The 24,454-nt window shown below is 53.2% G+C and overlaps 1 protein-coding gene across 1 annotated transcript in view; it reads right to left on the reverse strand.

Annotated features, from left to right (window-relative positions):
• Positions 1–11,642, reverse strand: part of RASGEF1A (RasGEF domain family member 1A) — a 72,550-nt gene extending 60,908 nt beyond the window's left edge. The window contains exon 1 of the mRNA XM_003312542.6: positions 11,426–11,642. The gene's annotated coding sequence lies outside the window, so the exon portion shown is untranslated. The remainder of the gene's footprint in view (positions 1–11,425) is intronic.
• Between the last annotated feature and the right edge of the window lie 12,812 nt (positions 11,643–24,454).

The raw sequence follows: 24,454 nt of genomic DNA on the forward strand, positions 1-24,454 counted from the left end.
GAGGTGAGAGAGCTGACCACTGTCCTGACCCAGCCCCAGGGCTACACCCTCATCCAAAGGCTGGGGACAGCTGCCCCCACCTCCTCTTAGGCTGCAAGCTCTGGGGGCAGGCACACTCCTCACTCCTTGTCTCACAGCCCTGCCCAGAGCCTGCACCTGGAGCAGGACAGGAACATCACAGCTCTGCCATGTACCCTCTGCAGCCACCGCTCTGAGGAGGTGAGGAGTGTCACTGGCATTTCATAGCAGCACAGACTGAGGCCAGAAACCGGAAGTGTCTGTCCAAGGACACAGGACACTGGTCAGGGCCAGAGTTAAAACCAAAACCCAGACTCCCATGTCAGGGGAACCCTGGAGCCAGGGCTGGGGGTGCTGGGGTGGGAGTAGGCACGAGTGTTGGCTCAGGACCACCAGGTGGTGGGTGTGTGGCCATTCCTGGGCACCTGTCACCCTTGGCTTCTCTGGGCTGGCTCCTGGCGCTGTCTGCCCACTGGCACCCCACTCCCCCAGAGGAGCACCAGTCTAGAGTGGGGGTGCAGTGTGGTCTGGGCTTCTCCAATGCCCTCCTTCCTCCCCTGGTTGCCAACAATGCTAAAGCTGCACGCCTGTGATCAGGGAGGCCCTCTCAGCTTGACTGCTCTCTCCTGCCCCCTAGAGCTACCATAGTGTTTAGACAGAGGCCATCCCCAGCCTAGGGGGAGCACTGTGCAGCAGGAGGCCCCCAGGGGACCCAGAGTGAACTGACTTCAGGGAGCCCATGCTAATGACTGTCCTGGCCACACTGTGCCCCACAAGCCACAGGTGGAGTGAGGATGCTGAGGGGGCCTGGAGCCAGGACAAGACAAGTCAGGCGGGGGCAGGTGCGGCAGGTGCTGCTGGAGTCCCTCAACCCCTACCCAGAACACACAGCAGCCTGCATCCAGGCAGCCAGTGCGGAGCTTGGTTCTTGATCCGGCTGTGACTGGCTGTGTCCTCCCTGGACCATGTGCTCAGAGATGGGACAAGGGCTGAGCGGCTTGTCACAGGCAGAAAGAAGAACAGGAACAGGAACCTCAGCGAAAGAAAGGGCTGGTTGGGGGTGGAGGGGGTGGTGAATCAATAGCCAAGGGAGGTGGGTGAAGAAAGTGAGGTGCAGCAGGTCAAATACGCAGACCAGAGTGGCCTCTCCAGGATCCCTGCCCACATTGTAATGCATGGGCTACCTCTCTCGGCTTCCAGGGCACTGCACACTCAGTGCGACTCTGGACCTCAGCCGCTTCCCCCACACAGTCTCCCGTCCCTGGTTCTCTCCACGTTGGGGCTGAGGATGTGTCTGGTGTGGACCAGCGCACACCACAGCCACAGAGCAGTGCCCCCACTCGTGCCATCTGCACACAGACACAGATGAGCCGTGAAGGTGGCATGAAACCCCAGGCCTCTGTCCCCCGACTTTCTTGCCATTCCCTGGTTGCCGGCATGAGTCCATCTTGGGGCCCAGCTGTTTCCTCTACAACCGGAAACCCCCTTCCTCCCTTCATGGTTTTGCCCAAACCTGGCCTTCCCAGGGTGACTGCCTTCATCGCTCCCTCCTGGCACCTCTCCCTCCTTCCAGAATCATTAGGCTCATTTCTGTCTATTTTTAGGTTGTGTCTGCACTCCCAGAGTCTGGGCCATGCCTGGCGTGCATGGCCTGCAGTGGGTGAGATTGTGATCCGACATCTCTCCCCAGGTCAACTTTCCACTCTCCAGTGGTTCTGCCTGAGTCCATCTCTCAGGTGGGGGTGAGGGTGAGCAGCACCTTGCAGAGTCCCTCACATGGCTCCAGAGGTCACAGCAAGGGGGAGGAGCCATGAGGCCTGGGTTCACACCCTGGACTGGCCACTTCTCGTTATCAGCACCAGCAGGACTCTTGACCCCTCCAAGCCTCGCTGACACACTGGTGATGATTTGCATGCCCACCCTGGGCCCACTTGTGTCTAGACACCCCTCACCAGGTGGGCAGCTCATCAGCCACATGGGGCCTTGCCCAGCGAGTCCCACCCATGCAGTGTTTGGTGGGGAAGGAGGAGCACAGGTCCCGCCCAGGAGGCAGGATTCTGGGACTGGTTCTGCCTCTGCCGCCCGGGGGCCTCTCCTCCACACCTCAGTCCCATCTGGCCTGCAGGCAGGTTCCACCAAGCTACATTCTCCTTCCTAGGAGGGTGGGGATGTTCTCAGACCCTGTAGTGCCCTGCGCTTCCCCCGGGCCTCCCCAGGGGGTAGTGACTGCACACAGCGATGGGCAACAACAGGGTCCAGGGTCCCGTCAGCAGTGCCCTCCCCATTCGAAAGCAGGCCTGGGACTCACATTCTCCAGAGCCAGCCCTGGCCCTGCATTACGCTGCACTGACCATTTTCACATGTGCTGTATATTGTCTGGTTGAGGCCAGGGGTTCTCCCCTGGGCTCCCACAGGGGTGCATGGCTGTCCCCACTAGCCGGGGAAAGGTGTGTCCCCTAGGACTGACAGACACTCCTCCCACCATCCAGGCAGCCAGTGCTCTGGCCGAGGCAGACAGCTGCAGCCTGGAGAGGACAGACAGGGCGAGGCAGGGGAAGGCAGCTGCCTGGGCCAGGACATGAGGGCCTCCAGTGTTACATTTACAGGAAGCTCAGAAAACAACTAGGCTGGGCAGGTTTCCAGTGGGCATCTGGGGTGAACTCCTTCCCCATTCAGGATCTCAGGCGAAAGCTGCCTCTATACTAGGTGGCTCACAGCTTCGGGGAGGGGTACCCTCATGGAGGTCTGCCTGCTGGAGCCCCCAGAACCCTGCGCCAGTCAACTCTTCATTGAAAGATAGGGAGGCGCAGTTTCGTTTAAGTCAATTTTGCAGCCTGCATCATCTGAGTGGGTGGGTATGGAGTGTCTCATCTTGAGGTGACAGATTCTGTGAGCGGGAGGACCCCATGGCTGGCCTGGCCTCTCAGGAGGCTGAGGTGAGGGGGCTGTGGAAGGTGAAGTCGCCCCTCCTAATATGGCAGCAGGAGGGTGAAGTCCAGCCTCGGTCACCACTTCCCCTGCCCCATGCCACCTGCCCTCCTCTTTCATGGCCAACCCAGTGCCCCACCTACCTCAGGGCCATCTGCCACTCTGCGCTTGACGCCAGAGGACAAGTGCATTTCCTTGGGGCAAAGCTGCAGGCCACAGCAGGCGGCTGGTCCCTTGGGACGAGGAGAGCAGCTCAGTTTTGGTGGGCCGAGGGGCACCACCAGCAGGGAGCCTCAGAGAGCCTAGCAGGCTTGGGTGAGCTGCTGAGCTGCAGGCTTGCTGGATGGATGCCCCACAGGCCAGCCCCTAGGAGCAGGACTGCCTCTGTCTCCTCTTTGTGCCACCCACACCCACCATCCACCCACTCAGCACAGCCTCTTCATGCCTGGTGGGCTCTCAGGGCAGCTCATGTGCTGCCACCTGGGCTGGCCCTCCTGGCAAGCTGGAAGAGCTCACTGGGCACATGGGCCTCCTGACCACCAGGCCTGGGAAGGACAGCTGGGGGCCAGAGTGGAGAGAAGGCTGCAGCAGGGGCTGATGTGCAGGCCCCAGACTCCCCGGCCAGTGCTCCCCACCCTGCACTGCCTTCACTGGCCTGGGGCTGGCCCTGGTCTCTGGTTCCCCCATCTCTGGCCAATGCAGCCTGAGCCCAGGGTTGACAACATGACCATCAGTCAGTCCTTCACTGGACAAACAGACAAAGCTCCTCATGCCAGCACAACACTTGGTCCCAGGGCTGGCAGCCAGGAGCACAGAGAAGAACCCACAGACACTCACAGTGACCCCAGGAAGACAGATATCCATGCAGTGTGGCAGTGCTGTGGGATGCAGGAGCAGGCTGGACCTGAGGTTGCATTCTGAGCGCCCCAGGGACCAGCTGAGGGCCTGCAAGCACAGCGGGTAGCCTCTTGTCTGGGGGTAGTAGCAGCTCCCCCTGGGACTTGCAGCTGGGCCCTACCCAGATTCCCCCAGGGCTGTGCAGCAGCCATCCACACTTGCAGCCTTCTGCAGAAGACTGGAGTGCCAGCATCCAAGGGCTGAGCAGTGCAGGGGCCTGACTCCAACTCCCCTGCCTCAGAGGGAGGCTAGCTGTGGGGTCAGTTGACACTCCAGAGTCCCCATGGAATCAGGCTAGACTTCCGCTGCAACTGCACTTCTATCCAGCCTCCTCCCCTCCCTGCATGGTGCTTGTCCTTCCCACACAGATGTCTCCTGAGAGCATACCCTCTCTAAACCCCTTCTATCAGAATCCCCAGCCCAAGCACTAAGTCATAGCCCTCACAGGCAGGAACGAGATGAGAGGACACAGAACAAGCACTCAGAAGCCAGGTGCCACCGCTGCACGTTCAGGGGCTCAATAGGCCAGAGGAGGGGGGCGTCCTCACCTCCAGGAGGTGGAGGTGCTCCCCACTGGGGCCATCCAGCCGAGCCCCAAGGTGGGAGTGTGCATTCAGGAGGCACACAGGCAGGGGAAACCACTCACAAAGGCAGGAAGGGGGATGGCCAGCTCAGGAGCTGGACGGAGGGGCAGGGCGGGGACGGCAGGAAGGCTCGGAGAGATGAAGGGAGGCACCAGAGAACCACACTACCTGCTAACATGCTCCCTAGAGCATGGGAGCAACCTGGCCTCAACCTCTGCCTCTGCCCCTCTCTGCAGACCCCAGAGGCTCATTGGCAAAATCAGTGTAATGATGCTGGCATCAAAAAGAGGCACATTAAGTCACATGTCAGTGAAACGCCCAGCAGAGCCCTTGGACAGTAGGCTGGTCAGGGGCCCTCCCAGCACCTGGGTATAAATGCACACACCCAGAATGAATGTGTACACCCAGAGCCCCCAGGCACATGACTGTACACCACACCCAGGCCTGGGCACCGGCAGGGTGGACCGAGGGCACCAGCCTCCCCACACCTGCTGCTCCTTCCTCTCCACTCTGCAACCTGGGCCCTGCCTGGCACTGGTGCTGTCCTGGAGATCCCCTCCTGTGTCTTCCCCTGACAGCGTCCCCAGTCGCCTCACATAAGACAGCTCTGCACTCGGTGTACCACCGGATGCATCTGGCGTCCTGCCCAGGGCTGAGAACACTGTGCTGCCCTGGAGTCCAACCCTGGGTGCTATGGCAGGCCAGAGAGCCACTGTGGAACCCTGGTCCCCACGGGCAGGGCCAAGTGGCTCCCCAGACCCAGACCCCACGGAGAAGCTAGGGTCCGCCCCCCTCTCAGGACCCCAGCAGGCAGACTCCCGTGCCCATAGGAGGCCTGGCCACTGTCCCGCCCCCTCCCACCTTTCCCACTGCGGGAGCCAAGGAAGGCACCTGGGCGTGGACTTCTCCTGTACAACTGGGCTCTCCAGACGTCAGCAGGCAGCAGGGCATGTAGCCCTCGACGGCCATGATCCACAGCGCACAGCATTCTATTTTTATCATTTAACCCCAAACTTTCTATTCCATTGTTTCTTTGACCCATCATTCAAACATGCGTTTCAAATTTTCTAAATATACGACTCTTTTAGAGTTATCTATTTTGTTATCACTTTCTCTCTTAATTGCACTGTAGTCGGAACACTTGGCCCGAATAGCAGCTTCTTTGACATTTGTGCGGGCATCTCCGAGCCAGCACTGACTGCTCAGCCTGTGCCTGGTGACCGCAGCTGTGGGTCTCCCCTCCAGGCCCCACCCATGTGGGAGCGCCCTCCCCCTCGGCCCCGCCCCCTCTGGGAAGTGGTTCTGGCTGCCGTGGCCTTTCCATGAAGAACAGCTGGGACCCCTGGCCATACTTGCCAGCACAGTTTACTATCAGCCCTCTCCACCACCACAACTCCCCGTAGGGCAGTTGATCTGGCCCAGGTACCTGCAGGTCACCTCACAGCAGGTCTAACTCACTCCAGCTTGGTCAAGGTAAGCCCAGCTCCCAGAGACACCCAGGCCAGAGGAGGGAGGGGCACGGGGCATAGAAGGCCCTGTCCCCCTAGCGGGGCTGAGCAGGAAGGGCCCTGCCTGCAATGGACAGTGTGGGCAGGACTTGGGCTCTCCCAGGTGCCACCAATGCTCACCTGGCCTGGCCTGGCCAGTGGGGGACTCCACTTCTCATCCAGCCACCCACTGCTAACAGCAATAATAAAATGAATAATTGATGCAGCCCCCTGCCTGCTCTGAGTAATTAACTCATGAAAGCATCAGGGCACCCCCAGAACTCCCAACCTCATCCAAGCCCCATCCTCCCAGCTGGTCCACTCACCCTGCCTCCAGCCCACCCTTCCTCCCCCAGCTCTGAGGGCAGAGGCTTGGGTCCTAGCAACTGGGGCCAACCCTCCTCTCCTCAGCCAGCAAAGCCGGGGCTGCCCAGCTCTCACCCAGAGCCTGGCTCGGGGCTGCACATTACCTTCATCCAGACCACAGCCCTGGGAGAAGCAGGGCTCACAGGGCATGCTCAGAGCACCGGCCAGAAAAAGCTGGGCACAGAACTAGCCTACAGAGAAGTCCAGGCAGGAGAAATCTAGACCTTGGAGTCTGCGTCTGTACAGGGACAAAATGCAGATCCTCATCCTGGGAAGTACCTGGTGCTGTGGCTGGGCATGTCTCCCCAGGCCCCAAGGAGGAGGCCTGCCCCAGTGCCCCAGCTGTGGCTGGGGTCCAGGACACACCCGGACGCACTCAAGGCCGCCTGACATTCACATTTGGCAGGTCTGGGTACCAGAGACCTGGAGAGCCCCATGGGCAGAGAGAGTGGGGGAGGGTCCACCAGATTTGGGCAGCCTTGGTGGGGGTGGGGAAACAAGCCCTGCTGATAAACCATCAGAACGTGCCCCCTCTCCTCTCCCAGCTCCCGCCAGCCTCCTCCACGGAAGCTACTCTTTGTTAACAGCGTTGCCATGGCAACCAGATCCAGGGAGAACTCTCTCTTCAAGGTAGAGTCTGAGGGTGACACTTGGAGAAACAGAAGTGGTGGTGACAACAAACAGGGTGCTGGCCTCCCAGCCCCACCCCCCAGGATTCCTTCCTGGTCCAGGACCCCAGACACCAGCCCCCCAGACTGTCCCAGAGCTCTCAGGTCTGCTTCCCTCTCCTCTCCTCTCCCTGGCGTGGGTGCAGCAACGTGGCCCAGGCCAGGTACCTCTGCCCCACCATGCACGGTGGCTCAGGCACTTCCATGCACCTCCCACGGATGTTCGCTGAATCTGCCAGCATAGCCACTGTCTCGTGGCTGGGCTCCAACAGGCCTGGTGCAGACTAGACCCCAGGGGATCATAGACAAGTACACCCAAGGCGGCTGCTGCAGAGCAGCCCCGGGCCCCCTGCACAGCAGGAAAGTTCAGGAAGGCACCCAAGGAAGGCTGGGAGCCTCCTGGCAGGAGGGAGACCCAGCAGAGGCCATGCCCTGAGTAGGGGAACAGACTGCTGGGTAAGGAGGCCACTGCAAATGTCCTGGCCAGGGGATGGTGGCCCGGCCCACAGAGGTGGCAGTGAGCAGGGAGAGGCAGAAGGGGCAGAAGAGAGGTCTAGAGTGGGGTGTGCCAGACTGGCTGACAACTCCAGGCAAAGGGAAGCTGGCAGAGGGGGTGAGGGAGAGCCAGCTGCCTACCTGCTCAGATGGGGAACCTGGGGCAGGCAAGGTTCAGGGGCATGATGATGTGCATCGTCACCAGGGAGGCGTCCAGCAGGCTCACACACTGACAGAACCCAGAGGACAGGTGGGGGCTGATGAGAGCTGGAACCGGATCAGCACGGAGGAGGGAACAGATGCTGTGGCTGGGTAGAGGGTTTGAGCCCAGGTCTTGAGGAACAGGGACTTTGAGTGTCCCAGGATGGGAGGAGGAGAACCAGGGGCCGGCCAAGCCCAGGAAATGGGTGTCTGGGAACAAGGCAGTGGACATCCACGGCCTCTCAAGAAGACATCCCTGGACTGAAGGAGGTGTGTGCAGATTGGCGTGGGTGGGAGTGAGTGGGAAGTGAGGATTCAGAGTGAGCAGAGAACATGTCTTCAAAGTCAGCCCGCACAGGCGACCAGGGTGGGGACGGCTGAGCAAGTTTCGTTGTTTTTAAAAAAGGAAAAGCACCTGTCAACCGGACAGCCACATCTTTGCAACCCACGTATGAAGTGCCCACCCTGGGCTGTTCTGTCTAGAGTCCCAGCCCAGGCCTCTCTTCTTCAAGCTGGTGCTGGCCTCTGCTCCCTGAATTCACAAAGAACCCCACAGCCAGCTCACAAGAGACAAGCAGGTCTCGGAGCCCCTGCTGGCTGCCCTGGGCAGCACAGGCCGGCAGCTCAGCCCCTACCCCAGCCCGGGCAGTGCCCAGGGCAGGGCGGGCAACCACAGGTGGGGAGAAGCTTCCCAGAACAGGATCACTGGGTGTCGTCCTGAGTTGTGCCCAAAGGCACCCATGTGCTTCCTGGGAGGCGCTGCAGCAGAGCCGGGACAACCTGACTACTCTCCCTGCCTGGCTTCCCTCTCCATGGTCCACCGGGCAGGGGTGGCCACAGCAGCAGTCACACCCCCACCCCGTCCATCACAGTACAGGCCCCGCTTGAGTCCTCACACCTGTCCACTCCTGGCCGGTCACCCCTCATAGCCCTCTGTCATGGTGCCTGGAGCAGCCTCTACCAGCCTGTCCCAGGTGGTGAGCCCTGAGGCCAGAGCCCCTCTCCCACTCTGAGCAGGCCAGGACCCCGAGGGGCTTTCGGGCTTCCCTTCACACAGTGCCCGCCAAGCCACTGCTGGCCATACCAGCTGACCTTCCCAAACCCTGCTCCCGGGCTGCTAGCTGGGGAATTCCTGGTGTCCCAGCGCGCAGGGACATTGTGCATGGGTTCCTGGCAGCTCGCCACTCTGGGCCGGCCCAGAGCCCACTCTAACATACCCACAGCCCCAGGCTCTGTGCCCAAAAAGTGGCGACAGGGATACACCAAAAAAGTGGGCAGTGAGCCCTCTCTGGACCCCCACAGGTCAGGCTGACAGCCATAGGGGAGGGCCTCTGACACCCCCAGCAATCCACCAGTGGGTATCAGAGGCCCTCCTATATGGCTGTCAGCCCACCAGTGCCACTTCAGTCCCCTCCCTCCGCACATCACACCCTTGCTAGGTAAACACTCATCCTCCCCAGCAGGGAGTGGGCAGGGGAGGGCAGAGGAGCCGGGAGGCAGGCTGGAGTGGGTGGGAGTTACAGGAGGCAGATTGGAAGCTCCAAGAGAAAAGCAGCCAGAGTGCCGGACCCAAGCAGATGGCCTCAGGAGAAAAAGGGGGAAGGGGAGGGAGGGTCCGTCAAGGGGCAGCAGGGAGGGGTGGGGGAGAATGCCTTGAGTCTCCTCCCCATCTGCTATCTGCTATGTCCCTGGCACCTACCCCCAGCAGCCCAGCGCCCCTCCCCTGGGGTGGGCCATGCAGAGAAGAGCATCCCTCCACCAGCCCCTCTCCTGAGGACAGTGGGGGGGCCAAACCCCCTGCCCCCATCCCTGCCTTGGCACAGCACCTTCACTTGACCTATTTGACAAATAGGGCTTCTGTGAAACCCACGGTTCTATTGCCAAAAACCAAAGGCCAACCAAAGCTGTCCCATCCTGCCCCTGGCATCATTCTACAGGTGGGGACCAGCGTGCTCAGGGGCTCCTGGCCACACTGTCCCAGTGCCCACTCACTCTCCTCCCTGGCCAGCCCCTCCCACCGCTGGGGGCCACTGTGTGCGTGGCTCTCCCCACCGCAGCCACTGTCCAGCACAAATGCCATTTCTCCCTCCTCCTCCTCCTCCCCTGCCTGCAGTTGCTAAGTTACACCAAAAAACCCCTCTGCTCTGTGTGAACTGTTCCATTTCCACGATTTGCCAGGTGGAAGGGAGCCATCCGGCTGGCAGCTCGAAGATGCCTCCCAGAGAAAAACAAACTCACTGGCTGGCCTTCAGGCCAAGGCACACCTGGGATACCTGCTTGGTTCGCAAACCCAGGGGCATGTGCAGGAGGACACAGCTTCTCTACTTCACCTGAGAGCCTGGGAGATCCACACAGCTCATGCCCTTCTCAGGAGCAGGGCGTGTGGGCCTGCTGCACCCGCCTCGCTGGGTCACTACCACCCACAGCCCTAAGGACACACACTGGCTGGAGGGGCAGAGAACCCACCCACGTGTCCCTGGCCATCCAGCCAAGGTCCTCCATGTCCCCCTGCTCCGGATCTCCCCTTCCTGGGCTGGGGTCCTGAGGTTCCAAAGCAAAGTGTCACTGGACATCAGGGTGGAAATGTCCTCAGAGGTCATCAAAACCGTGTCAGTCTACAGATGGGGAAACTGAGTCTCAGAAGCCTGCAGCCTGCCCGTAGTTCACGAATCAAGACCTGTAGCCTTTCGGCTGGAGGCCCCCTAGAGCCGCTTAGAGTCCAGGGCACCGAGGTGGACAGGCTGGGCTGGCAAGACTGCATCCGGAGGGGGCGGGAGAACCCTGGGGGGACAGAGGGAACCAAGGCCTCTGGGAGGCTCCCCTGCACCCAGCCTGACTCCTGTGTTTCGGGATCCTGCGGCCGACGGCCATCGGGGCCCTTCCTGCGCAGGACAGTGGGAGAAGAGTAGCAGTGGTGGGGAGGGTGAACCAGGGAGAAGCTCACTGCTCTGAGCAGGGAGGGAGGGAGCCCCGGCCACCACCAGGTCTCTGCCCCCAGGTGGCTCCCAAGAGGCAGGCAGCGGCCTCTCTGTAAATATCCACCAGGTCCAGCACCCAGAGGCAGCCAGAAATGCAGGGCACAGGAACCTGCCAGCGCGTCCCTCCACACACAGCAGGAGACTCCCGCCCCCACCTCTCACTCACCGACCCTCGGACCAGAACCAGCTGCACCTGCCCCGTCCCTGGGGCCGGCAAGGCCTGGGGCAAAGAGAGCGTGGTCCTTCAAACGACCCTTGCCCAGCAGGGAGAGGGAGACACCTGGCATGGCCCTGGCCCTCTCCCCTAAATGCAGAGCTCAAGCCCCAATTCCTCGCCAAACAGCAAGGGCGTGAGATACCACGGCGGGGCCCAGAATGCAGAAGAGCAAATGGAAACTTCCAACTGCGCAGCCCTGAGCTCCTCCGATTCCCCAGCCCCCACCCCCACGCCAGGCCCCGGGCAGCGAACCTGCCCGCAGTGCCCACGCCCGCCCGCCGCGTGCGCTCCTGCCACGCCCGGCCCGGCCCGGCCCGGCCCGCCAGGTGCCCTGAAGGGGCGGAGGGTGCAGGGGGTCCTGGCGCCGTCCAGCCCGGGGCGGAGTTCTCAGCAACTCCGCGCGCCGGGATCCCGGCCGCCCTCCCCGCGCGCGTACCCCGCCCCGCGCCCCGGCCCCACGACGGCCGCGCCGGGAGGGACCCCGGGCCCGCGCACGCCGCGCCCTGCCCGCGCCGGCGACCGGAGGGCACGGCCCCAGGCGCGGGCGGGGGTCCCGAGGCACTGAGGGTCCGCGGCCGCTGCCTACCTCGGTCCGGGCCAGCGTCGCTCCCGCGCCGCCCTCGCGCCGCAGTCGGGCCCCGAGCAGCGCGCGGCCGGCGCCGGCGGCGGCTCATGCTCGGCGCCCGGGCCCGCGGCACCCGCCCACCCGCGGCCGCCCCCGCGCTGCGCCAGCTGCGGGCAGAGCAGCTCCCTCCGCAGCCGGCGCCGGGGAGCGCGAGCGAGCGAGCGAGCGAGCGCGGAGCGAGCGCCGAGCGGGCACGGAGCGGGCGCGAGAGCGCGGGGAGCGGGGGAGCGGGCGGGCGCGGGACGCGGAGGGAGGAGGGTGCGGGGCAAAGGTGCAGGGGGAGGTAGGGCGCGGGACGGGGCTCGAGCAGAGGGCACTGGGACAGGGCGGGCGCCGGGAGAGGGCGGCCAGGCTTTCATTTAAAAAGGATAAGGCATCACGCCTGTAATCCCAGCACTTTGGGAGGCCGAGACGGGCGGATCACGAGGTCAGGAGATCGAGACCATCCCGGCTAACACGGTGAAACCCCATCTCTACTAAAAATACAAAAAAAAAAAAAATTCGCCGGGCGTGGTGGCGGGCGCCTGTAGTCCCAGCTACTCGGGAGGCTGAGGGAGGAGAATGGCGTAAACTCGGGAGATGGAGCTTGCAGTGAGCCGAGATCTCCAGCCTGGGTAACAGAGTGAGACTCCGTCTCAAAAAAAAAAAAAAAAAAAAAAAGGATCAGGCAGCAGACAAGCTAGGAGGCGATGCGGCCACCGCATTTAAAAGGCCCTCTGGGGACTCCCGCAGAGCTGGCAAAATTTTTGTCAGTGGAATCAGACGGTGAAAGCCCTTCTGTGGGCAAGTCCTGGCCCCTTGGGTCACTCCCCTTAACCATCTTAATCGCCCTGTAAGGTCGGTGGTGGATTTGTTCCCATTGGACAGGTTAGTAAACTGATGCACAGGGATTGCGGTTACCCTGCAGGGTCTCAGAGCCGGTAAGTGGCAGAGCAAGGCTCCAAAGCCACCTTGAAAGATTTCAGAACCACTAAAGCAGGACACAGGTCTTCTGGCGTCCACTGGAACTTCCTGTCGCTCTGAAGGGTCACCTTCTCTTGAACGGACACCCTGTGGCCTGACCCCAGGGTGGCCCGGAGTGACTCTTGCAGGCAGTCAGACGAGGGCCAGTGAGAAACAGGTCTGGGGCGACGAAGTCCCCAGGTGGAGGGGTCTGTGTGAAAAAATGGGGAGGAGCCCCACAGCACCCCTTGAAGAGGCTGAGGACCTTGCTTACGCACTTAGTCCTTGTGTCTTGAACACCTGTATGCCAGGTGTAAGATGGGGCACTGGGATTCGGCTGTGAATGTCTCTGTCTGGTTGGAGTTTGCATTCTTGTGGGAAGTAGGCAGTGAATAAAAATACACATAAATAGTTCATGTGTCAGATGCTGCAGATCCCAGAGAGAGGCCCAGCAGGGAGAGGGAGCCAGCGAAGAGAGGGGGAGGGGAGCTTGTAGGGTGGGGGATTCTTTTTTATTTTTTAAGGGGAGGTGTCACTGTGTGGCCCAGGCTGGAGTGCAGTGGCTATTCACAGGTGCAATCACTATGCTCTACAGCCTGGAACTTCCTGACTCTAGTGAGCCTCCTGCCTCAGCCTCATGAGTAGCTAGAACTGTAGTTTCTCACCACCACCCTTCCCTGCTGGGTTGGGGATTTTATTTTGGGTGATCAGGGAAATCTTGGCTGAAAGGATCATATCTGAGCTAAGACCTAACTGAGGCAAGCTATGCTGAATCCGAGGAATGAACATTTTCAGCAAAGAGAACAGTACATGCAAAGGCGCTGAGGTGGAGGATGCCTTAGAAGGAGGCCAAGTGGAGATGAGTGAGTGTGGTAGAGAGGAGCCTGCAGGAGCTGCCAGGTGGACCATATCGCGAAGAGCCTGGCCAGCCATCAGCCCTCTGTGGCTTTGACTCAGAGGGAGGTGGAGGGTTTTGCACAAAGTAATATGATCTTACTATTTTTTACAAACAATATTTTATTATGTAAGATTTTAAACGCTTATAATAGTAACAGCTAAAAAGGTATATACAATAAACTCAATGGCCCAACTTCAACAATTATCAATACATGGCCAATTCTGTTTCATCTGTATGCCCACCTACCACTCCCCGTATTATTTATTTGTTTACTCATTTTAAGTAAACTTTTATAGCTTTTTTTTTTTTTTTGAGACAGGGTCTCATTCTGTCCCCCAGGCTAGAGTGCAGTGGCACAATCATAGCTCATTGTAGCCTCGAACTCCTGGGCTCAAGCAATCCTCCCGCCTCAGCCTCCCAAGGATAATTTTTTGTAAGTATAACTTGCATAGACAAAAATCATAAAGTTGTGCTCCATGAATTTTCAATAAGAATACACCCATTCAGTGAGAATATTAATAGCTCTCTGCACCTGGATTTTCACTGTAGAAAGGTTTTTAATGACAGGTTCATTTTCTTTAATATATAGGACCATGTAGATTATTTGCTTCTTCCTATGTAACTTTTGCAAAATGTGTTTTTTATGGATTTTGCCCATTTTCTCTAAATTTTCAGATTTTCTGACATCCTCATATTGTTGTTTATAACATCTTTTATATTATCCCGCAGATGTTTGTAGAATCTGTAGCTATGTCCCACTTGGCTTCTGATATTGGGGACATCTGTGTTTTTCACTCTCTTTTTTTGATCAGTCTTGTTAGGGTTTTGTCAGTTTTATAATTTTTTTTAAAGAAACAACTCTTGACTTTGTTCAGCTTTCTCTGTTGTACTTTCTATTTCATGAATCTCTGCTCTTAGTTTCATTGTGTTTGTAGCTCTCCTTTGGGGGAGTATTAACTGTCTTTCTATCATTCCTTCCTTCTTCCTTTTTAGTTTCTGAAGTTGGAGGGTAGGTTCATTGGTTTTCAGCTTTCGTTCCTACTCTATGGACTTAAAGCTATATATCTGCTTGTTAAGCACTGCTTTACTCTCTCTCACAATTGGTGTTTTTTTCTCACTATCATTTTGCTCAAGAGACTTTTAAATTTCCATTTTGACTTCTCTTTTGGCCCATGACTTATTTGGAAGGACATTGCTTAGTTCCAAATATTAGGGGATTTTCTAGCTACACTCCTGCTGCTGAGTTCCAATTTAATCACACATCAGGCAGAGATTTTCTGAAATCTGTTGATACATTCTTTATGGCCCAAAATATGTTCTGTTTTGATAAATGCCGCATATGCCCTTGAAAAAGAGTGAATATTCTGTATATTTCAGTTAAGTCAGGTTGGTTAATCAAAGCCAAATCTTCTATATTGTTAATTAATTGGATCTCATATTCTATCAGTTCCTGAGAGAGGTGTCTGAAAATCTCCAGTATGGTCCCAAACTGGAAACAACCCAAAAGTGGCTGACTGGATAAACTAACTGTGTGTGGTATATCCATACAATGGACAACTACTCAGCAGTAAAAAGGAGCAAGCCATTATTCAATACAACAACTTGAATAACTCTCAGATGCGTTAAGTGAAATAAGTCAGACTTCAAATGATCCATTGGACTTTTTTTTTTTTTTTTTTTTGAGACAGAGTCTTGCACTGTCTCCCAGGCTGGAGGACAGTGGTGCAATCTTAGCTCACTGTAACCTCCACCTCCCGGGTTTAAGTGATTCTCCTGCCTCAGCCTCCCGAGTAGCTGGGATTACAGGCTCCTGCCACCACACCTGGCTAATTTTTTTTATATCTAGTAGAGATGGGGTTTCACTATCTTGACCAGGCTGGTCTTGAACTCCTGACCTCGTGATTCACCTGCCTCAGCCTCCCAAAGTGCTGGGATTACAGGCATGAGCCACCACCCCCAGCCCATTGAACTTTTATATGACATTCTAGAAAGGCAAAACTGTGGAGATAGAGAACAGCTCAGTGGCTGCGAGGAACAAGTAGTAGGGGAAAGTGTTGGCTAGAGCATTGGGAAATGTTTAGGCACCATGAAGAGTGTCCCTGTTTCTTGATTTGTAGTGGCAGTCACATGACTATGCATTTGTCAAGATTTAAAGTAGCTGCACAGCAACAAGAGTGAATTTTACTGTATGTAAATTGAAAACTAATTTTTTTTTTGAGATGGAGTCTCGCTCTATTGCCCAGGCTGGGGTGCAGTGGTGCAATCTCGGCTCACTGCAACCTCCGCCTCCTGGGTTCAAGCGATTCTCATGCCTCAACCTCCCTAGCAGCTGGGATTACAGGTGCGAGCCACCACACCCAGCTAATTTTTTGTATTTTTAGTAGAGATGGGGTTTCACCATGTTGCCCAGGCTGGTCTCAAACTCCTGACCTCAAGTGATCCACCCACCTTGGCCTCCCAAAATGCTGGGATTACAGGCGTGAGCCACCATGCCCAGCCAAAAAATAATTTTTAACCTCCAATATAATTAGGGGGCTTTTGTGAATACTTTCTCATCGCTTTTCATTCAGGTGTTGCCTATGAGTTTTTGGTTTTCAACCTCCTTTTACCACCTCTGTTTTTACCTGGCAGGCACTCTTCTGCAGGATGGTGTTCTGGCCACCAGATCCAGGGAAAGGGGGGATGGGAGGCACATCTCCAAGGATATCTGCACAGCAGGACGCAGCAGTACTTTGAGTGTTGCTTCCTTTGGGGCTTTGAGGTAGAGGAACTTCTGCTGGCTATGGAAGCTAAAACCTGTACATCAATGACACTTCAGACACCCACTGTTTACTGTGACACAGATATTGTCCTGCCCAAAATGTGCTCCCCCTTCAAGATCTCTCCAAGGTAGACCCATCACCACCATGGCACTGGTTGGCAGCATGGATCATTGACTGTACCAGGTCCTCTAGATCGCTGAGCCCCCACAGACCAGCTCTTCCCAGGATTTCAGCTTTCCCCCTCCTGATTCCACATGCCAGTTCATTCAGCTTTGTTTCCACAGAATGGATTTTCAGTTATTCCATACCAATACCCTACATTTCCCTGTTCCTTTTACCTTCATGTCTCCCACCTGGCAGAATTCCTGTGACAGAGGAATCCAACTCTGCCTTCTCCAGGTCTCCCATTAGGTTTTCAGCACTGTAGAGCAGTGGTCCCCAACTTTTTGGCACCAAGGACCAGTTTCATGGAAGGCAATTTTTCCAGACAGGGCAGTGTGTGGCAGGGGAGTTGGTTTGGGGGGTGGTTTCAGGATGAAATCTTTCCAACTCAGATCATCAGGCATGAGATTCTCATAAGAAGCACACAACCTTGATCACTCACATGCAAAACTCACAATAGGGCTCACACTCCTATGAGAATCTAATGTCCCCACTGATCTGCCAGGGGGCAGAGCTCAGGCGGGAATGCTCCCTTGCCTACCCACTCACCTCCCACTCTGCGGCCCCATTCCTAAGAGACCACAGACCAGTGCCAGTCTGTGGCCTTGGGGTGGGGGGACTCCTGCTGTAGAGGATATCATAGGGTCCTGCTATTATGCCAAATTCACGATAAATTCTTCTGTGGAACAGAGAACTCAACACTACTCTGTCATCCTGCTATGTTCCTGTCTCTCTCTCTTTTTTTTTTAATTGTGAAATATGTCCTACATACTGAAGAACTGTGAAATGTAGATGTGCAGTCTCAGGAGCAAACCCATGACTGGGGTGAAGCAGTGGGGCACAAGCCCTCCCCACCACCTCCTCCCAGAGGTAACCACTATCCCGATGTTTATTTCCCTAACCCCTTAAACTTCCACCCCTAGATAGGTATGCCGGGTTTTGAACTTTTGGGAACGGTTTCAAGCTCTTTCTACTGTCACTTGTTTGTGTCATCAATATTATGTTTGTGAAATCCACCCATGTTGATGGGTGTAGCTCTTGTTCATTTATGCCAACTATTGTTTGGTACTCAATGGAAATACAGCACCTCCCCCTGCCCCTATATGCAGGGTTTCACTTTCCATGTTTTAGTCACTGGCAGTCAACTGGAGCCTAAAGATAGGTGAGTATAATACAGTTAAGATATTTTGAGAGAGGGAGACCACATTCACGTAATTTCTATTATGGTATATTGTTATAATTGTTTTGTTTATTATTGGTGATTGTTGTTAATCTCTTACTATGTCTCATTTATAAATTAAAATTTATCATAGATATATATGTATAGGAAAAAATAGTATATATAGGCTTTGGTACTATTTGCAATTTCATGCATCTGCTGGGGGTCTTGGAGGGGACAGCTAAGGAGAGACTACTGTATTCTGTAGTATCCCACCATCAAAAAAGTTGTATATGAGGTAATGCATATGTTAACCACCTTGATTTCACCATTTCACAATGTATACATATTTTAATATAACACATTGTACACTATAAATACATACAACGCTTATTTGTCCATTTAAATAACTAATTAACTTTTAAAGGCACACTGTAATACATTTATCCAATCTACTGCTAATAGACATTTGGGGCATTGACATATTTTTGCTATTATGAACAAAGCTGTTATGAATATTCATCCATTCACTGAACAAATGTTTCTTGAGTATCTACTGTGAACTGGCCACTATTTTAGGCATGGGGATACAGCAGTGATCAAGACAGATGAAAATTCCTTCCCACAGGGGTATTCTAGAGGTGGCTGACTACAATGAGCAGGAAAAAACAGGGAAATTGTGTTTTATGTTAGAGGGTGGTAAGCACTCACTGGGAATGAAAAACAGAGAAGGTGAAAAGTACCAGGGTAGAGGCTACACAGCCCTGAGTTGATATGTAGGTGGAGACTTGGGGTGAGGACAGTGCTGTGCAGCTGTCCAGTGATAGCTCCAGCAGAGGGAGGGGCCTGTGCAAGGGGGCGGTGGGTGGGTCCACACTGAGACCAGTGGAGAAGGGCCTGGGCAATGCAGGGCAGCCTGACTCCCCAGGCCGAGGCCAGACCTCACAGGTTAAGAGTGCCCTCACTGAGAGACACACCACAAATTTGGAGGCCCCAGGCCACCTGCACTTTTGACCAACTGGGTACAAATTTAGCGGGTCCCCCTCAAGTGGAATTCACTGGAACACGCTTGGAACTCAGGCAGCGCTCTGCTCATGACGGCAGCTTCACCATAGCAGAAAGGGCCGAGTCAGGACAAGCCACAAGAAGAGTCTCAAAAAAAAATGAAGAAGTCTCAAAGGACGAGGTCTGGGAGGGTCCCAGATGCAAAGCTTCCATGGCCTCTCCCAGGGAGTCAAGGACATCACCATCCTGACACATCCGTGGGTAAAAACATGCAAAAGCCATTGCTGATGAGAGAGGTTCACCTCAGCTTGTGTGTCTAGAGTTGGGTTTCTGTGTCCAGGGCTTCATTGCACAGGCATGACTGAGCCACCAGCACCATGTGCTTTGCGCTGCAGCTCCTCTTCCCAGAAGTTGGGATGATAGCATGTGGCTCCAAGGCCCACCCTCTAATCACGGGGTTGGTCTTTCAGGCCTGACCAGCCCCACTCTGAGCCATCTTGGCATAAATTCAGATGTGGTCTGAGGTGCCCACCAGAAATAACAAAGACATTCCTGTCACTGGGGAAATTCCAAGGATTTAGAGGCTCCCTTCCAGAAACCAGGACAAAAGCTGGCCCAATTCCTCATTCCAGAGCAGCCTGTGTGGCTGGAGAAGAGTAAGTGTGGCCAAGAATAAAAGGAGGCAAGATCAGAGGGTTATGAGGAATAGACCCAGGGAGTACTGGGTACCTGTCTCCTGGTGCCCAGGTGCAAGAGTTCCCCAAACGTAGGCTGGAATTTGCAACTCCTGGGTCGTACGCAATACACATGTTCAACTCTTGGGAAATGTCCCATTGTTTTCTATAGAATAACGACCCCCCAAATGTCTGTGTCTGAATCCCTGGAATCTGTGAGTATGTTTCCTTACATGATAGCAGGGACATTACAGATGTGATTAGTGGAGGATCTTGAGATTATTCAGATGGGTCATCTCATCTCAAGGGTCCTTACAAGAGGGATACAAAGGGGTTTGAGTCATGGAAGGAGACGTGATGACAGAAGCAGAGGCCAGAAAGAGTGAGACTGGGCACAGTGGCTCACACCTGTAATCCCAGCACTTTGGGAGGCCAAGGTGGGCATATCGCTTGTGGAAGTTCAAGACCAGCCTGGGCAACATAGTGAGACCCTGTCTCTACAAAAAAATACAAAACTTAGCTGGGCTTGGTGGTGTGCACCTGTGGTCCCAGCTACTCCAGAGGTGAGGTGGGAGGATCACTAGAGCTGGGGAGGTTGAGGCTTTAGTGAGCCATGATTGCATCACTGTACTCCAGCCTGGGTGACAGAGCAAGACCCTGTCTCAAAAAATAAAAGAAGAAAGAGAGAAAATGTTTGAAGATGCTCCACTGCTGGCTTTGAGGATGGAGGAAAGGACTAAAGCCAAGGAATGCCTGCAGCCTGTGGAAGGTAGAAGAGCCACAGAGACAGCTTCCCCTCCAGCCTCCAGAAGCAACCAGCCCTGCTGACACCTGGGTTTTGTCCCAGTGAGACTGATTTTGGACTTCTGACCTCTAGAAGCATAAGACTGTGGGTTTTTGTTGTTTAAGCCACAAGATCGTGGTAATTCGTTACAGCGGTAGGAAACTAATACACAATCTTTGCCCACCCCTCTAAGTGATGACTTCCCTACTTTGGCCAGTCTGTTGATTAAATTGTGTTGTCTCATTGTGGATTTCATTTTTACTTTCCTGATGATGAATGATATTAAGCATCTTTGCAGATATCTATTAGTCATTTGGGTTTACGCTTTAGCAAAGTGCCTGCTCAAGATTTTTGCTCAGGTTTTTTCCCCCATGGTTTTTAGCATGTATACAGAATTGTGTAGCCATCACAACAGTCAATTTTAGAACAATTCTATCACCCCAAGAGGAAACCCCAAACCATCTAGCTGCTCTTCCCACCCTTCCACCCCCTCCCAGTCCTTTGCAACCATTGATCTACTTTGTCTTTATAGATTTGCCTATTCTCGACAGCTCATGTAAATAAGAACCATATAACATGTGGCCTTTTGTGTCTGGCTTCTTTCATCTTGTATAATGATGATTTTCACTTTTTTTAAACTGACAAATTTAAGTTGTATACATGTATTGTGTACAACATATTGTTTTGCAGTATATGTGTATTGTGGAATGGCTAAATCTAATTGACAGGCACTACCTCACATACATGTCATTTTTGTGTAATGAGAACACTTAAAATCTACTGTCTTAGCAATTTTCTTTTTTGTTTGTTTAATATTTATTTTTTATTTTTATTTATTTTTTTTTTTGAGATGGAGTCTTGCTCTGTTACCCCGGCTGAAGTGCAGTGGCACGATCTCGGCTCACTGCAAACTCGGCCTCCCGGGTTCACGCCATTCTCCTGCCTCAGCCTCCCGAGTAGCTGGGATTACAGGCACCCACCACCAAGCCTGGCTAATTTTTTTTATTTTTAGTAGAGACGGGGCTTCACTGTCTTAGCCAGGATGGTCTCAATCTCCTGACCTTGTGATCCGCCCGCCTTGGCCTCCCAAAGTGCTGGGATTACAGGCATGAGCCACTGCGCCTGGCCTATTTATTTATTTTTACAGACACCTTCTTATTATGTTGCCCCAGGCTGGTCTCTAATGACTGAGTTCAAGTGATCCTCCTCCCTCAGCCTCCCCAGTAGTCTCTTAGCAACTTTCAAGAATGAATACATGGTTATCAACTATAGTCATCATGTTATACAATAGATCTCCTGAACTTATTCCTCCTGTCGAACTGAAATTTTGCATCCTTTGACCAACATCTCCCCAGCCCCACCCGCCCCCAGACCCTGGCGACCACTGTTCTACTCCCTGCTCCTATGAGATCAACCTTTTTAGATTCCACATATGAGTGAGATCATGCAGCTTCATCCGCCTGTCACTGGCTTAGTTTACTTACTATAAGTCTTCCACTTCCATCCATATTGTCCAAATGAAGGATTTCCTTCTTTTCTAAGGCTGAATAGTATTCTATTGTGTATAGGTGCCACATTTTCTTTATCAATTCATCTGTCGATGGACACTTAGTTTGCTTCCACATCTTGGCTTTGTAAATCGTGCTGAAAATAACATGGGTGCAGACACCTCCTCAGCACACTGATTTCATTCCCTTTGGATATATACAAGGTAGTGGGATTGCTGGATCTTTGCTCAGTTTTCTATTGTTTATTCTTCTCATTGATTTGAAAGATTTCTATATATTCTAGGTGCTAGTACAATGAGAGTTAAATGTGTTAAAAATATCTTCTCCCCCCTTGTAGCTTATATTTTACTCTCTTTGTGCTGTCTTTCGATGCAAGAATGTCTTAACTTGTATAATAAAGTCCCCCGTGCGACTCTCTTCCTTTATGGCATGAGCTTTTCAGCCTCCTCTTCTCTGAATTCTCAAAACATTCCCAACAATTTCAAATCCTCCAGCCTTCTCCCAGCCTTCTCTCTATTCCCCTGCCTGTCAAAGAATGACTCTCCCTCTTTTACATCCTAGGGAAATTTGAAACCACTGTTAGGAACCGTCTCAACTCTTACCCCCAAGTTTATACACTTACCTGCATACCTCCCTTCTTCCTTCCCATCATAAAGATGCACATGGTCTCTTTTTTCTCTATAGGTCACCCTCTCTCCCTCTGCCCTGGGTACCATCCCCACCACCCCATCCTCTTTAATATTGTGCCATTAAATATATCTTTCTAGGAGAGGGAAAAATATTTTTCCTCTACCCTTTTAGGTTCTCAGCTGGGGCCCCTATTACAAAAGGCAGATTGACAAGAGAAAAACAGACAGAGGCTGATTAACATGTACATCTCATATATACATTGGAGATATATATATACATATATGCATTGTATAGATATATACACTTATTGTGTGTTTGTGTATATATATATATATATACACACACACACTTATATACATTGGAGAAACTCAGGGATGAGTAAACTCACAGAGGTGGCTAGAACTTGGGCTTAAATACCATCTTCAGCTAAAACAAAGGAAGAAGGGTGTCAGGGAGGCTAGTTATAGGGATGTGACCAGTAAAAGCACAGTAGCAAGCGTAAGGTTTGGTATGCAAATTTAATTCAGTGCCTCCTCCATTGATAAGAGTCTCTTATGATTTAGAGCCATCCTTTTCTTACTGGTATAGAGACACCCTTACAAATTGACACTTTTAAAAAATAAATGTCCCTTATAAAGGGGTAATTATTTTATTACTTATTTATTTATTGAGATATGGTCTTGCTCTATTGCCCAGGCTGGAGTTCAGTGGCATGATCTCAGTTCACTGCAACCTCTGCCTCCCCTGTTCAAGTGATTCTCCCATCTCAGCCTCTGGAGTAGCTCAGATTACAGGAGTAATCCACCACACCTGGCCAGGATTGTGACATTTTCCATAAAGGCCAATATATACATACAGCAATTTGACTGGTTACAGCTTGCTGCATGCCAAGGAAGATTGCTTGAATATTCTGTGAGGAGGGGTGATGATCTGCAGGGGTCTCATCTCTGGCGCAGCAAAGCCTTTCCTAATCACTTACAAGAAGAAGCAGAAGTTGCAGCTGCAGGCTATGTGACTCAGCCTGCATAGCCACATTCCTCTCAAGGCTCAGAATAATTTAAAGTTCCAACAGCTTTAAGTTTGAATTATTTTACTTCACACACCCCAAAATATGCTTCTTTGGCGTGAGGATCTCTTTGAGCTCATTACCTTGAGAAACAGCAAGCTCAAGAGAAGCTCTAAAAGCAGAATATAAAGTACCCCTTTAGAGCCAGGAATGGTGGCTCATGCCTGTAATCCCAACACTTTGGGAGGCTGAGGCAGGTGGATCACCTGAGGTCAGGAGTTCGAGACCAGCCTGGCCAACATGGTGAAACCCCCATCTCTACTAAAAATACAAAAATTAACCAGCTGTGGTGACGTGTGACTGTAATCCCAGCTACTTGGGAGGCTGAGGCACGAGACTTGCTTGAACCCAAGAGGCGGAGGCTGCAGTGAGCTGAGATCATACCACTGCATTCCAGCCTGGGTGACAGAGTGAGACCCTGTCTCAAAAAAAAAAAAAAAAGAAAGAAAGAAAGAAAAGAAGAGCATCAGAAAATGAATAAATGAAGGTAAAATAAAAACTGGAGGTAAATGAAGGTAAAATAAAAAGTGAAACGATGTGTGTTATTATTTTGTGTATGTGTTTGTAGCAACTTCAATTACCACTTCTGTTTCCATGCTTGTGTTTATCTATAAAATAAAAGGATGAAAAAATGTTAAAAAAAAAAAAAAGTGAAACGAATGACAGCAATGATACAAGGGATGGGGGAAAAAATTAGGACTATTTTATTTTATTTTATTTTATTTTTTTTATTTTGAGATGGAGTCTCGCTCTGTCGCCCAGGCTGGAGTGCAGTGGCACGATCTCGGCTCACTGCAAGCTCTGCCACCCGGGTTCATGCCATTCTCCTGCCTCAGCCTCCCGAGTAGCTGGGACTACAGGCGCCCGCCACCAAGTCCCACTAATTTTTTGTATTTTTAGTAGAGACAGTGTTTCACCGTGTTAGCCAGGATGGTCTTGATCTCCTGACCTCGTGATCTGCCCGCCTTGGCTTCCCAAAGTGCTGGGATTACAGGCGTAAGCCACCGCGCCCAGCCAGGACTATTTTATTTTTATAAGGTACTTGAACTCCCCATGAAATGATGTAGCGTTTTTGTTTTGTTTTGTTTTGTTTTGTTTTGTTTGAGATAGGGTCTCACTCTGCTGCCCAGGCTGGAGGGCAGTGGCACAATCATGGCTCACTTCAGCCACCATGCCCAGCTGGCTAATTTTTTATTTTTTGTAGAGATGAGATCTCACTATGTTGCCCAGACTGGTCTCAAACTTCTGGGCTCAAAAATCCTCCTGCCTTGGCCTCCCAAAGTGCTGGGATTACAGGCATGAGCCACTGCACCTGGCTAATACAGTATTATTTGAAAGTGGTCTTGGACTAGCTGTAAATATTTAGTGCAAACTCTAGGGCAACCACTAAAAAAATGTTT

The sequence above is a fragment of the Pan troglodytes genome, chromosome 8, assembly GCF_028858775.2.
Source record: "Pan troglodytes isolate AG18354 chromosome 8, NHGRI_mPanTro3-v2.0_pri, whole genome shotgun sequence".
NCBI classification, from domain to species: domain Eukaryota; kingdom Metazoa; phylum Chordata; class Mammalia; order Primates; family Hominidae; genus Pan; species Pan troglodytes.